Below are 15011 nucleotides of genomic sequence, written 5' to 3' on the forward strand. Positions count from 1 at the left end.
CTTACTTAAACTAATGGCTCCCAGCAGTGTTGAATAGCCAGACACACTGGAGCCGAGGCCTGAGGTTTTGGAATGCCACTGCCGGCTCAATGCCTGCCTTTCATCGGCACCGAGAGAAGGAGAGAAAGAGAGGGAGAAAATAAGAGAAAGGAGGGGGAGGCGGGGAGAGAGAGAAATACGGGACCCATTTGTTTTGGTTGATACGAGGATGCCTGAAAAGGAGGGCACAATGGTCATGGAGTGGAAGGGCAAGGGGGGGAGCAAGGTCGGGTTGGTGGACCGTAGGGTAAAGGGGTGGGGTTAGGGGTTGGGGGGCGTGTTTGGGCTAGTGGGTATGTCAGGAGGGGGTAAAGTACCAGTCAGTGGTTGTTTTGTGTTGGAGTACCGTGGGATCTCTCTGACCAGCCTCCCATTTGTTTTGGATGTCTTCTGGATGAGCTGCAAATGAGCCTTCAGGGAATAAATGAAGCTTTGAAGATAATTTAAATTTTTTCCCTTCTCTAGGACCCGTCACTTCAACCATGTAACCATCATTGACCAACAAAGACATAAATCTTGGAGTTTCTACAAATTGGCAGCAGATCCACACAATCGATCAGATTCAAGATGTTTCTTAAACATAGGAAGCTAGGTAGGGACTTGCAGATTTGTGATTTAGCATCTGATTAACGTTTGCAGCAGCCACTAGTGCTAATAATACTGAAGAACAACCACCAACAGCTAGCTCACTGGGTTCATTAAGAGGGGTATGATGAATTAAGAGCATGTTTCCATAGATGTGGAATCAAAGACATCCCTGAAGTTAAGTCATTTGACATACTTTATGTTTTTCAGGGACTTAAGTATAACAGAGAATTCTTAGATAAATGTAAAGCTAAAACACTCACTGATAAATGACAGAACAGCAGATGAACATCGAGCCAATTCACCATTTCAGTCCATACTTCTCTCTGATGCTTGCGTGCATTTGTGCAGCTCTCCTCCTCTTTGTTGTGAGTCTGCATAGCTCTTTAATCATTTGATGTTTTTTAAAGGCTTATGAAGTTTATGAGGCTCACTGTTTGTTTGCATGCAGAGCAGGGCGGTGAGATATGATCTTAAAAGGCCACAGGAGACTTATTTGGAAATGCACGATCTAGCTAGGTGTGAGAAGCTGTGCTTGGAAATGTCCACTTGTGATCAGGTCAGCAAGGACATATCACTCAGAACAGCCCCTTTTTCTATCTTGTTCTCTACTTGGATGCAAATCAGGAATTATGTGTAGAAAGTACAGTTTTGTGTGGCAGAACTGCAAGACACATAACATTGCATCCAGATATTTATGTTGCTATGAAGCTATATTTGAGAGTTCAGGATTGCATAAATAACTATGCAAGGCTTCACTTATGTTGTGTTGGGAGGATGGCAGGTGTGATATCAAGAGAAGTGACTTTTAGTTCAATACACATGGCTACTCTTTAAAGGTGCTCAAACCAAATATTTGTGCAAATAACATCACATACATAGCAAGTCAAGATGAGGCACATAGCAGCAGCTCTCAAGAGTTTGAGATACAACTGATGTGATCGACATGATGCACAGACGATAAATTCAGAAGCAGCTTTACAGTATTGGTGTGGGTTAAAACATTTTAAAACAATCAACTGCTGTGATTAAAAAGACTCCTCAATTTGGAATAGGTCCGTTTTCGTGTGAGCTCAAGGTGTATAAGCATTACCTTTACTGAGCTCAGTTGCCGTACCGATAGTTAACAGGATAGTAAAAACAGATGGTACCATAAAGAGCTTCGCAGTTGCACAGAAATTGCACATTGTGGACTTTGTTGAAAGCAATGGAAGTATTCACGTTAGCAGGCAGTTCAAGCCCTTCTCCTTCGAGGACACAGAAAAACTGACTGCAACTTGTACACTTGTGCAACTTATGTTCATTTTTTTTATGGCACTTGTTCTCTTACAAACAGACCAGACAAAGCATGACTTCTTACAAATCTCCATCATAATGTTGATATTTCTGCAAAGTTTGGATCTGTTTGTTGCAGTTAAACCAGTAGAAAATCTGGTTATCAACATCATAACCCTGTAGTGCAGCCTCTGTGACTATTTACAGTGAAACTGAGACCCACCTGGTAAAAGAAAAGGCAATGCTTCTTAGATAGAATGGAAATCCAGTAGTTGCTTTCCATCAGAGAAATCTTCCTGTAGAAATGTTATAAATCAAGTCATGATGTATTATATGTGAAGTGGCATTTTTTTTTCACTATTGATCTGAACACGTCTAAATGATCCTGCGTTCAAATTATGGGAGTAACAGGACACAAATATTGTCATCTCTTTAGGTTTGAAAACACCTTCAGAGGTTAGAAATGCAGCTTCAGCATTAGTTTCATCCTATTTCTGGGTTTTCTTTATTTGGACAAAAGGACAGAGAAAGCGCTGGAGGCTTCCCTGATTTGATAAAGTTAGGCTGTGATAAACGGTAATAAGACAGATGGTTCTTGCGATCGCCTGTGAAATATTTCTCTAAAGGGCCCGTCCTCTGCGGAACACTTTGCAATGACGGCCTCTCAGATGGTTCTGTGCTACAAACCATCTGGTGCGTCAGGTTAACAGGAAAAGGCAGAGAAGAAGACAACTGCCTGCCAAATTTAAAAAAAAATCAGTTTCAAAGTTAGTCACAAGACCTGCACTGGGATAAGGCATCATCAGAGCATAATCTGTATTAAATCTCATTTTGATCAATATAAAATCAGACTGTGGCGTCTGCAGAACCAGCTGTCCTATCATCAGACATTCAAAAACAGATAGTTCCAAATAAGTCTTAACAAATGTTGTCTGGAAAGGAAATGAACTAAACATGTCTAAACACACTGTTCCTTGGTATGTAACAGAGGGCAAACATGACTTTTGTTTGTTTGCAAGAAAGATCCAAAGGGTCCATTTGACATAAAGTGCTTGAACCAGAATCAATTAAACCCTGCTTTTGAATTTAAATTAATTTCAGACTTTTTAAGTAGCACCAATTGTGTGTGAGGGGGCATTCTGGGAATTTCCTTTCCATCCTCTGATACCACTCTTCAGATTTCCTCTCCAGAACAGAGACATACAGTAAAATCTGTAGTTTTAATGGCTTGTCATTTATCAGATATCTGCACACAGACAGAATTACCACCAAAAAACATCTTACTTGAACTCCTAATGCGTTTTTTTCCCCCGTTTGTTTGTTTGTTTTTTACAGTAAGTAGTCCTTTAAACAGACACAACCCTGGTAAATGACGTCCCCCTGTTAGATTAATGCGCAGTAGAAGATGTAATGGAAAAGATGACCCTGTGAGATCAGACAGGGAAATCTATGGCTGCATCAAATTAGGGAAAAGTGATGAGAAGGAGGGAAAGAGGGGGAAGAGGAGGGAGGAGGGGAGCGATGCTGGTAAAATGGTTATAGAATAAGAAAGGGCAGCAAAAACGAGGAATGGTGGGAAACATTGCCACAAAATCAATGATTGACCAGAAGGCACATTTACATACAATGACCAGAAGGGGCAGGGGGAGTTTATAGAGGGACAACACACCAGACCAGGTGTCAGAAGAGAAGCTTTTTATTGTGTGTCAGGGTACTGTTGACTATTGTTAACTCTTATTTACAATCATTTAGTCATTCTGTAACTTAATTAGTTGTTCAACCTTACAAAGCAGCATTAAACACATTCAGTGTCTTTTCTCCATGCATTGCCTTTCATTGATGTGCAAGAAATCACAAGCTCCTTTTACACAGACAGTTCAATTTGGGATTGTTACGCTTCTGTTATGCCTTGCAGTCTGTAGGCTCTCACACTTCACAGTGTAATTCTGCAAGAGCACTGGAACAAAGTCCCTCCATTGTACTCACATATAACCTCCAAATGGCATGATAATGGTGTCCTAGTGTGATTTCACATTGCATTATGGCATTGCATAGGACTTCCACAAGATCAGTGTCCGGTCTGTCTCCGATCCAGCTCCGTTCTCCCGTTCGTTAACACCAACCGGTTGCGTTTTCAGAACGGAGCACAGATCAGGACCGCCAGACAGCTTGAGTTATGAGAACAAGTTTTTCCTGTGGTAATTACTAATCAAAGATTATCCTCCTCCTCTCCTCATCCATGTTGTCTTTATTGGCCTCTGAAAACCTCTGATCTGTTTACTCCAGGCCTGGCTCCGCTCATTATGACGGTTTGTTGTTGTAGTTAAGTGAAATACGATCCAGCCATAACACAGAGTGTTTTATTCTGGAAATTAACTGGATGATTTCAATTTTGTTTCGGTGCCTGACTTCCTGTCCTGCTCGATCTTCTCTGTTGAGATTTTTGTGCCGTGCTCCAGCATCCGGCAAAAAGTCCTGCGTATCTGATCCGGAGGGCTCTAACCTGCTGGATCAAAGACAGAGTCGGAACGCAACGAAGCAGAACCAGTGGAAGTTAACACATTTACTTGAATAGAAACCTATAAGATCCGGTGCTTTGACGTATCGGAGACGGACCAGACACAGATCTAGTGGAATTTGGCCATAAGACATGCGCACAGCGCTGTTCCACTTTGATGCTCCATTGCCACCTTTGTCCACCATGTCTGCATCTGTTACTACCTCGGGAGGGAAAATTAGAGTCTGAATGACTTTGCCCCACCATGACACCTCTGTGCATTACACATTGCGCACAACAAGTGACAGGGGCATTGACAAGGCAGTATGTAAGAGCCATGTGTAAAGGTACAAAGACGGAATGGAGTGGCCAAGTCGTCCCATATCCAAGCTGGAATTGTAGGTAGTAAAAAGGTAGCGTTGAGGTGTTACAGACAAGTATGAGTTGACAGCAGTGATGTGTAACAGTGAAGATAAACTGTTGCATAGTTGTTACAGCAGAGTTTGCAGAATCTCTGTGTAAAAAGGACTCAAACAAGCTAGCAATGACCATAAAGGGGGGGTGTGGTATAAAGGTCAAGATGCAATCAACTAACATTTTTTAGGTGTTAGCATAGCAGACATTTGAAGTGTTATTTTTGTCCTTTGCTTCTCAACAAATTTGCTCCTGTAAAAAACTATCGTCCCATTTTTTTCAGGTCATTCAGCCAAAAAGGCAATCTTTGGCACCTGCTTGGTGTGGTTTCTCTCTCTTTTACGAGGCTGTTATTGCTCTTTAGAGTAAGAAAAGTCTTGGCTGGCAGTGCTAAGATTGATGCAAAGCAGGGATTTATTTTGTGCCAGATGCAACTTTTAATTTCATCACATTTAAACAGATTTGCAGCAATGTGAAAACTCCAGCTTTGCCTGTGTTTTGTTGCCTTCATGTTCTCTAAAAAGATTTTTTTCTGACTGTCAGCTATGTCCTTGTTTGCCCTGGTTATCTTGGCGTACTGGTTCTCATAGAGATTCCAATAGCTGGGGTGGTTGAGTTTGTAGGAATGAGATTAGAATCCGCTGCTCTGGCTCACTGGTGTCACCTTCTAGTGACAGACAAGCTTTACAACTGATAAGACCAAATCCACGTCACAGACACACGCAGTACATTCACACAAATTCTCACAAAGTTTGAGCTCCCACTGGGTGAAGCTGGAAAGGGTCTAAGTAGAGGAAGCTGTGGCTGGGAAAAGAATACAAAGCATAGTTTATTTTATTTTGTCAGTGAAAATCTCTGTCATCGTTTCACACTGATTTGGCAGAAACTCTTCCAGTGAAATCCCATCGTCTATATTTCCCTATTAAAATCCTCTCTGAGTGCAGGGAACAAAATACTCTCACCATGAGTAAGCTGAGTGTCTTTTTTCCTTAAAAACAAGCTAGCTGCTGATGTGGCCTGTTTGCTCACGGGACTGGTGTCTCAGTTTTTTTTCTTTTTTTATGTGAGCTCCAGGACTGCTGCTGAAAACTGATTTATTTGGCGTGTCCATTGAACATGATGGTGATGCAGTGGTGCAATAGTTGTGTTCTTGTGCAGTACATACAATATAATAGATTATATCATACAATGCACCACAACTTTAAGAAATGTTTTGTCAGAAGTGCACACACTGGAAAAAATGCCCCTTCAAAAACAAGAAAAAAAAAATATGTCAAGGTAGTTTTACCTTGAAATGAGCAAAAAAAAAATTGCCTGGTAAGATTTCTTAAAATAAGACGTACTATTTAGAAAACTGTGTTCTTAAAATGAGCAGGGAAAACTTATTCTAAGCAATATTTTACCAGTATTTCAAAGCTTAGTGTCTCAGAATAAGCCAGGAATGCTAACAATTAGTATTTTATCACTCAAAAAAAGATTTTTGCACTAATGCATTTCATGTCAACTTCTTCATTTGAGATATATTCACCTTAATTCGAGTTGTATTATAGTGGCACTTCTGTAGGTTTAAGACCATCTTGTACTTGAAATAAGATTCCAAAGTTTAATAAGAGCATTTCAAGATATAATGTATTCTCATAGTGAGCTGGATGTACTAATATTCGGTCATGTGTTTTTTTAGGATAAGCCAGCTATGCTCAAAAGTAGATGTTTCATTGTGTGCATGTAGTTTGAGGATGTATATTTTTATCTGATTTAGAGGAAACAGTGCCTGAAAACTGTAACCCACCCATAAAAACAACAACTTTTCTTTCTTTCTTTCTTTTATCAATGGAACTGTTTTCTGATAGATTCTCCAATAAAATGCATTTACTTTAATCAAGTAAAGTGTTTATCTTAAATCAAAATTATCTGTCTTCTACAAATAAGATCTCAGCTTGAGAAATGTATAAAATGTTAAATAAACCTTGTTTCTTCTAAATTACAACTCAAACAAGATCATTTCAAGATTGTTTGACTTAACAAGATAATTAAGATGCATTGTCTTAAAACAAGTCCCTCTACTTTGCACAAATGTTACTTATTAAATAAATGTATCTTAAATCAAGTGGGATAAGAAATTTTTTACTAAAAATGATACCATTTCACTTGGTAAGATTTTGAGTTTTTGCAGTGCAACAATCAGGCAACAACAATAACACTGACACAAGTCAAGTTAACAATGTCTATTTCATAGTAAGTAATGTAATGTGTACTGCAGAATAAAAAGTTTATTTTGCAAAGTAAGAAGCCACTTAAGTCCCAGTAAAGCTCTATCCACACATGCACAAAACTCCTCAAAACTTCCTGAAATGCTTCGTTTTGGCAGCACGTGTGAACGCAAACAGCAGAAAATTTCCCCCCGCTCTTTACCCAATTTTTTTTATCCTGACAGCCCCCCATTAATATGTCCCCTAGAAGTCTGAGTTAGCGGATTAGGGAACGATGGCACTTACATCCTGCCTTTAAATATCATAAACCACCTATTGAATAAAATATGTTTACATTTGTCAGACCTCAAGCTGTAACTTTATCCTCTTTACCTGTTGCCACATGCTCAAATCCACAGAACCCCTTGTTCTGGTTGTGCTGGATTGCATGAAAGCTCAGAGTTAGTTTGCTTTTCAGTTGAAGGGGAGCTAGCAATCAGCCTCTGTTTACCTCTTCTGTATGCTAATCATGCAGCCACAGGCAGGGTTCACTTGCATGTATTGTAATGATAATCGCACCTCAGAAACCTGTTTTCATGTGCAGCCAGTAACATAGGAGTTGAGACAGAGATTGTCGAAGGTGAATGGATGGATTTTGGGGTCAACTGGGAATTTGTTTTTTGGTGGATTTAAGTATCACAGAGCAGAGGCCACTATCATTATGTGTGACGAGTTTTTTTTAACTCAAATGAGAGTAGTAATGCTTGTAAATGGAGGCGCGTTCGCATGCACTGGACATTAATTTATTTTAATAAAACTCTGTTGTTTTAAAGGCACATACCTCTATAAAAATAATGTTGCCTCTGTGATTCCTATCTTGTTTACTCCATAACCAAGTGAATCCTTGACTCCCTGTTTTTCTTCCTCTCCTCCTCCTCTAATTTTTCTGTCCTCTCTTAAAAAAAATCTGTTTACTTTTTCTAAAAGTGGAAGTTTGGCGAGGGAGCGTGTGAACAGAAACAGATGCTGCATACTCTCTTGCTCTATCACTCTCTCGCTCTCTCCCGGTCTATCTCACACACATGCATGCAATGGCAAACAGCTGCATGTGGATAACTGTAAAAGGATGTTATACTGCATGCATACATAGAACAGCAAGATTTTCAATTTTTAAAAGTGGTTCTCAGTGTCCTGGTGATCACACTCAAGAGAGCTACTCGTGTCTTAACTGTAAATTCAATAATGCTTTTTCTGTAGCTTCTGTTTTGATCTGTCACACAAATACCTATCCTGCTATACAACCCCCTCTCTCAATGATAACTAGCTTCTCGTATTTCTAAAAATAAGCTGAGATTCAGCCTGAAATCAGCTCTACTTTGAAACAGCACAGGTTTAGGGGCTTTGAAAAGGGGGGAGGTTGCTTTGCTTCAGGTAATGGAGGAACATTGTAAACAACTCAGGAAGTCCAGATTAGAGTGTTTAAAGATAAGGGGACATCAAAACGCCTTCTCTTGCCTCAAATTGACTTCTGCCCTCAGGATTTAACAACTCTGAAGAAGAGTTAGAGTTACAACTGTGTCATCTTTTGCCACACCATAGTAGGACATACCACAGAGTAGTGGCACAAAGTGACCGTGCTCATGTTGGTATGAATGACTTTTGACGACACAGTGGGAAACCAATTAACAGAGTGTGTTAATATATAATATTGTTTGCTCACAGCGGTGATATATTGCAGTAAGGGATGATTTCTGAGAGAAACTTCAGACATGCTGAAATTATTGTGGTCATGTGTGTCATTCATTATATTTACATGGATAATTAAGTAAAGCTCCAGTTCAAGCTTTTTTAATTGGACTACTGTCTCATTATCCAAGCAAGTTGAACGGTGTTTCGGCTTAAAGAGTGACCATGTTAACTGGCAACTTTCACCAGAATGCATCTTTGGTATGGGCGTCATTGGCCTAGTGGTTGAAGCACACGCCCATCTCAGCGGTCGTGGGCTCGACTGCCGGGCTCGATCAATTGCTGCATGTCTTCCCCCACTCTCTGCTCCCCCTGTTTCCTGTCTCTTTTTAGCTGACCTATCAAATAAAGGAAAAATGCCCAAAAATGTAACTTAAAAAAAAAAAGCCTCTCCGGCTGTGGTAGATGCAACAGCTATAAAAACGCTCTCGTGAAAGCTTTTAGGTTTTGATTATAAAATAATGTGGTATTTTATGAGTATATTTTGTCATTGAAAATTAAACTATGATGCTTTCTTTAGGACTCTTTTGGTGTTCTCATTACAGACAACGGCTGATGCATCCAGCTGAAAGTCGTCAGATAACAGGGTCACCTTTTGAGCCGGAACAGTGGTGGCGTAGAGAGTCAAACAGCCACTCCTGATATTCAGTGCCATGCTTTTGTGCATCAACAAATGTTTCAGCATTAACTAAATGGAAAGGGAGCTGATTGAAGAAGGAAGCTCAACAAAGGCAGCCATGGAGACAACAGTACAGGCAAAGTATAAAGACGTCAGACATGGAGGACCAATTTGTTGATCTGTAGCAACATGAGTGTTTATAATTTTCATGAAACATAATGGAGTCAAACTGACAAGGAGAGGTTGGACAGAATTTGGTTGCTAGCAACAATTAGCTTAGCGATTGTCCAAAGCCTGCTGTCCATCATCTGCCATGTTTGTTTACTCTTCAGTCACTTGACCGTGAGAGATTTTGCCAGATTTCCTGTTTGGAGAGTGTGGACTCTGGTTTCTGGTGAATGGAATCTGTTTGTGTGGTGTGCTGTGTTGGCCACATTATCACACTGCACACATTATAAGAAGTAAACTGTTAAATCAATCATTATTAATCACGTTGTGTGGCCACCATTTTTAAACATCTCTTTAGATTTAAAAATTCCTTAAGTGTGGCCAGCGTTTAGCTTTTACCTCTGAAGATCTGACTTAGGGAAAATGATCTTTCAGCCCAGGATGGAAAAAACACATCCTAAGACTCTGAGCATGCTCACGTCTCTGCCACCTGCGTCATCACACCTGGCTTTAAATCTCACTGTGCCTGCAGCCTTTGTCCATTCAGTGGTGTCACTTTCAGCTAACACCTACTATGTGCTTCCATGGCATGCTGGTTACAGTAGCTTCAGATGCGAGGCCTTCCTCCATCTTTTCCACCCCCTCCCTCTGCTCCTCTCTCACAGCCACCTGGCCCTGCTTCTGAGCCTGCTGGCTGACCAGATGCACCCTGAATAAAGGCGAGCGAGGGCCTGCGAGGAGAGAGGAGGGGAGATAGAGGTTATTATGGGTGATTATTCGGTCAAATGTAATTTTGACAACCTATAAAATAAAGCAACACACATGTACTCTTCTTGTGGTTACTTTAGGATAATCAGACACCCCATTAGTGCGGATTTTAACGGGAAAAGGGACACATTTTGAGAGGATTACTCTTTAAATTATTCAGTGCTGCAATAAGTGTGTACACTTGTGTATAAGTGTAAAGAAAAGGGGCTCCTCCTTCTCCTGATGAACTGTTTGTGTTTCCCCAACAGCCTTTATTTGCTTGTTTGTTTACTCAGCCAAGTGTCGGTGGATTCTCACACGCTGATCATGCTCTCTCAATTGTAAGCACTCTAATTAAAAGCAGATTAATGTCTTATTTATCTCCGGGGTCAGAATGAACTTAGCACCATCTTCTGAACTTTCCTTGACTTGAGCTGACGGCGAGAATAAATAAACGCCATGCAACCTCCTTTATCTTAACCTGCATTGTGTCTACAGAAGCACTTGTGCGTGAGGCATAAATCAGGCGGTGATTTAAGTTTAACTCAGTGAAGATGGAGCACTGAGGAGGAGAGAGGCAGGAGAGGAGAGAAGAATAAGTCATTCATGCTCCTCAAGTGTCCCCCCCCCCAGATGGGTTGGCTGGCGAGGCGGCCGCATTAAGAAGCTGAGACAAAAGAGGGCATCAATGAAAGGGCCGGCGATGGAGGAGGAGGAGGGTGGGGGGTGTTAGTATAAAAACATTTTAAAGGAAGATCCCCACTTCTCCTGAAGGACCCCCCCTCCCTCAAACACACACACACACATGCAGATGCACACGCACACACTTTTGTCCCCCTTGGCACGGCTCCTTGTTTAGCCTTTAGGTGCCAAAGCAATTAGTTATGTTAATTGCAAGGGCCATCGCCGGTGAATGCAGGTTGAATAGAGCCAGTCAGCAGTGCATGATTGGCCGGGATCCATTGGGAGAATAGGTTGGGAGGAGGGGTGGAGGGAGGGTTGTGACGTAGGCGGAGCACCCGGCCCGTGAACACAGAGGAGAGGAGAGTGTGTGGGAAAACAGGGGAGGAGCTTGAGAGAAAGAGAGAGAGAGAGGCAGAGACACAGATCAGGACGGTGGGAGGCTCAGAGCTTGAGAGAGCGAACGCAGGAGAGGACGCAGATTCACAGAGAGAGAGGGTGAAAGAAAATAAGTTGAGAAAAGACGGCCGATTGAGTGAGCGAGAAAGCAGGATCGGTAGAGAGCGCTTCACAAGAGAGACAGAGAGGAAGACTGAGGACACAGGAGAAGTAAAGAGAGGTGGTGTTTATAGTGCAGCGTTGTAGTGCTGGTCTGCTCGGCTATCTGTCTCCATCTGGGTGCCATCTGTGTCCCTGGCTCTGGCCTTCAACCACACTGGAGCTCACATATGTGGGAATGCAAACACATGCCTGACATATGAAGGCGTGGAGTCACAGAAAGAGACAAAAAGGAAAGGATAAGAAAGCAGAGACCGTACCGCTGCAGCTGACTTTTTTCTCAAAATACTGAAGAGTGGACTCTACTAGAGTGGAGGTAGGGGAGAAGATTTCACACAAGAATCTGTCTTTCTTTGAGATTTGTGCTCTTTTATCTGTCATTGTGAGTGTGTCCGCTTTTGCAGACTGTGCTTTTGTATGTGTGTTTGTGTGTGTGTGTGTGTGTGTTCCATCCTAAGTCCCAGAGCCGCTCTGGACTGTACAGATGGTGCCTCATCCTCTCCTCTTTATCTCTTCATCTCTTCATCCTTGTCCTCTGAGGTAGGAGGGATGAGTTTGTCTGCCTGCTTCTTTTTTCTGCAGCCATATGGACAAAAAAGTACTGATTGCTTGGGAGTCTCTTGTTACTTTTAGAATCTTTTAGATGATTATAATCATTTTTAAGTTTGTTTTTGTGTTGTCCAGCTGTAAAGCCACCGCATAAAAGTAGTTGACATTTCATTTTTCTGTTTCTGCCATGCAATTAGCTTAAATGTATCTGGCATCTTTCGTTGTTTGGCATTATGTTGCTACAACAGTGGCAGATTTTTTTTTAATTTAAGGATGCTGTTTCAAAGTGACATCTTAGTTTTTAGTTATGCTACTAAAAAACATTCCTGAAATCTTTCTTGGAGCACAAAAGCAGCTACATTCCTTCTGCAAGCTGCCAAAAAAAGAGAGCCTTCTGTTGTTTCTTTCTTTTTCAACTCTCCCTGATCCCCTTCCATCTGTTTCCACTTGTGGCAAGAAAAAGAAAGCTCGCCTCTACCTGCGTGGATTACGGCTCCTCCTCTTTTTCCAAAAGTAATACTTGTGTGTAAACACTGCAAACTGCTACCTTATCCTGGCTGTGTTATTGGCTCCATGTGTGAGGGGGGCATTTCTCTCAGCTGCCACTTTACTCGGATAGTAATCTGTTTTTTTCCACATGGCAAGCAGAGCAGAAGAAAATAGGTAAAGGAGACGAGTGCATCTGTTGTACAGTTTTCCCAGACATATGGGGAAGAGTAGGGGAACTGCTGGGTCTCTCTTTCATGCTGTGCCTACATGTTATACAACAGTGGGAATGTGGATCCCAACAGAGGGCAAATGTCAGTTTATTTTACCACGGATATTCTGTATGAGTAACTGGAGATGCACTGTCTTTTTTGGAGGAGTCATTTTTGTGTGTTCTCTTCTTCTGCTGATGGAAAAAAAATGATTGTGTGCATGGAAGGAGAAGCAGGAGGAGGAGGTGTGTGAGAGAGAAGCAGACAGAAAGAATGAAAAAACAAAACAAAGAGACCTGGCTAGTGTCAAGCCAGACCAGGCCAATCCAGTCCATCAGGGAGATAGGAGAGACGAACTGTCAGCTGCACAGCCTCAAAGCAGAGACCCCTGCATGGTCTGCTGGAGACTATCACACTCCTGACAGCGGGCTCTGTTTTGCGTCTGTGCATGTGTGAGAGTCTGTGTGTTTGTTCAAAAGATCAAGGATGTGACATTTCACTCTGTTTTATTCATAAAATTCACTTTAAATCCATTCATTCTTGACGTGCAGTTGCTGTTTTTGTTGTGGGTTTAAACGGCTGTGATCACATGTTTGATAACTACAGGTTGAGTCTAAGGAAGTGAGTGTGTTTGCATATGCGTACCAGGTGTCCCGGAGACATTATGTCTCCTCAAGTACAAGGTTGCTTGTCCTCACTCCCAGCTGTGAGTTTCTCTGCTAATAAATGCAGGAACAGACCACCGTGACCCTTGCTACACTATGCTATAATCTAAAGAATTCATCCACAGAACACTCTCCTTTTTTTCACCAACACTCACATTCACACAAAACAGAGCAGCTGCTTCAACGCAGGAAGTGCTCTATTAGTTCCAGTGGCGAGGACTGTGATATCTGGCCCCCGGGGTTCAATGAGAGGTTGTGTGTTCCACTGTGTTTGTGTATGTGTGTGGACATAAAAGGATTGGGTCATTTACTCAACAGAAAACCGCTCAGTCACTACAAGTAGCGGCTGAAAGATTGTTTCATCACAGGGAGCATCTCCTGTCGATGTAAATGGCTCTGTTTCTGTGATTCTGTGAAGTGTGCAACCGTATCTATCTCAATGAGCGTCAAACCACCTGCCCTCTTCAAATGTCTCCCATTGGAACGCCATTGATGTTGTATGGGAGCTCCTTGTGCTGAGTGCACGAGTCAGAGGTCTCTTGCTGGGGTCTAGTGACCCCTTCGCTGGCCTGAGTGACCCGCCCAGTGAACCAAGTGACGACCTTTATTCTCTGTGTAGCCGTGGAGGAGTGGGAAGAGTATCAACACATTCTTAAACGGCGGTGGATTGACCTCAATTGAATTCTTCAACCAGATCAATCTAAGTTCTGGAGTTAAGAATTGAGACAAATCACCTGCATAGTTTTTACACAGTACAATCACTGTGCTGATATGTTGCATATTTAGTCATCTGGCTTGTGTCTATTGCCTTCCAAGCATAATTTAACATCTACTAGCTTGGAAGCTAATGTTTAGTCCACCGGTTTTTGTGACAATAAATGTGTCTTAATCTCATATGCTTGTTCAGTTTTCCACACGGGACAGTTTGATACGTTGTCTACATGAGTTTCTTTGCTCAAAGTGGTTGCTTTCATTTATTTTGTTTTAAGTTGATGAGAGCATTGAGAAGCAGGACAGTTTAAAACCTGCAAAGATATTGACTCTCAGATTGCTTGGCACTATCAGCTACTGTTTGATGTTATACATTTGAAAATGGATATCACAAGTATGTCATAGGGGGGCCTTAAAGTTGAATTTTGAATCCTTAATCAAACACACGGATTGAAATAAAGAACACTGATGTTTTTAGAACAAGATGTACGTTTATGAAGATTGCTATGTTTCCAATGTAAAACCAAAAGGCAGTAACTTGTGTTGTTGGGTTCGTGGGTGGACGAGAAATGCGTGGTGCAGCCTCTCTGGATAAATCGTCTGTCATAGTCATTATTCCCTTTTTCTCTTTCCTCATCCTCGTCTCTTCCTTCTGAGACAGAGTAAAGAAAATCTTCACTAAAAAAAAAACAAGAACAAAAACTGCCAGCCTTACCGCTGGCTTTGCTGTGACTTCAAACTTTTACTAGTCACACCCACACTGACACCTTCAAGAACAACTGTTTTCAAGACTTCCAAAAGAAACACTGTGTTCTTAAACATAGGTTCCCTCAAACCCATACACGATTCACTCACAATAACACACGCTTT

At 41.6% G+C, this 15011-nt stretch overlaps 1 protein-coding gene across 2 annotated transcripts in view; it reads left to right on the forward strand.

Moving 5' to 3' along the window:
- Positions 1–15011, forward strand: part of cbfa2t2 (CBFA2/RUNX1 partner transcriptional co-repressor 2) — a 44274-nt gene that overhangs the window by 9378 nt on the left and 19885 nt on the right. The window contains exon 1 of one of the 2 annotated variants that reach the window (XM_034695334.1): positions 11412–11834. The exons of the other annotated variant lie outside the window; for it this stretch is intronic. The gene's annotated coding sequence lies outside the window, so the exon portion shown is untranslated. Of the gene's footprint in view, positions 1–11411; positions 11835–15011 lie in introns of those variants that run through there. 2 annotated transcript variants of the gene reach the window in all.

The sequence above is a fragment of the Notolabrus celidotus genome, chromosome 1, assembly GCF_009762535.1.
Source record: "Notolabrus celidotus isolate fNotCel1 chromosome 1, fNotCel1.pri, whole genome shotgun sequence".
In the NCBI taxonomy this organism is placed as follows: Eukaryota; Metazoa; Chordata; class Actinopteri; order Labriformes; family Labridae; genus Notolabrus; species Notolabrus celidotus.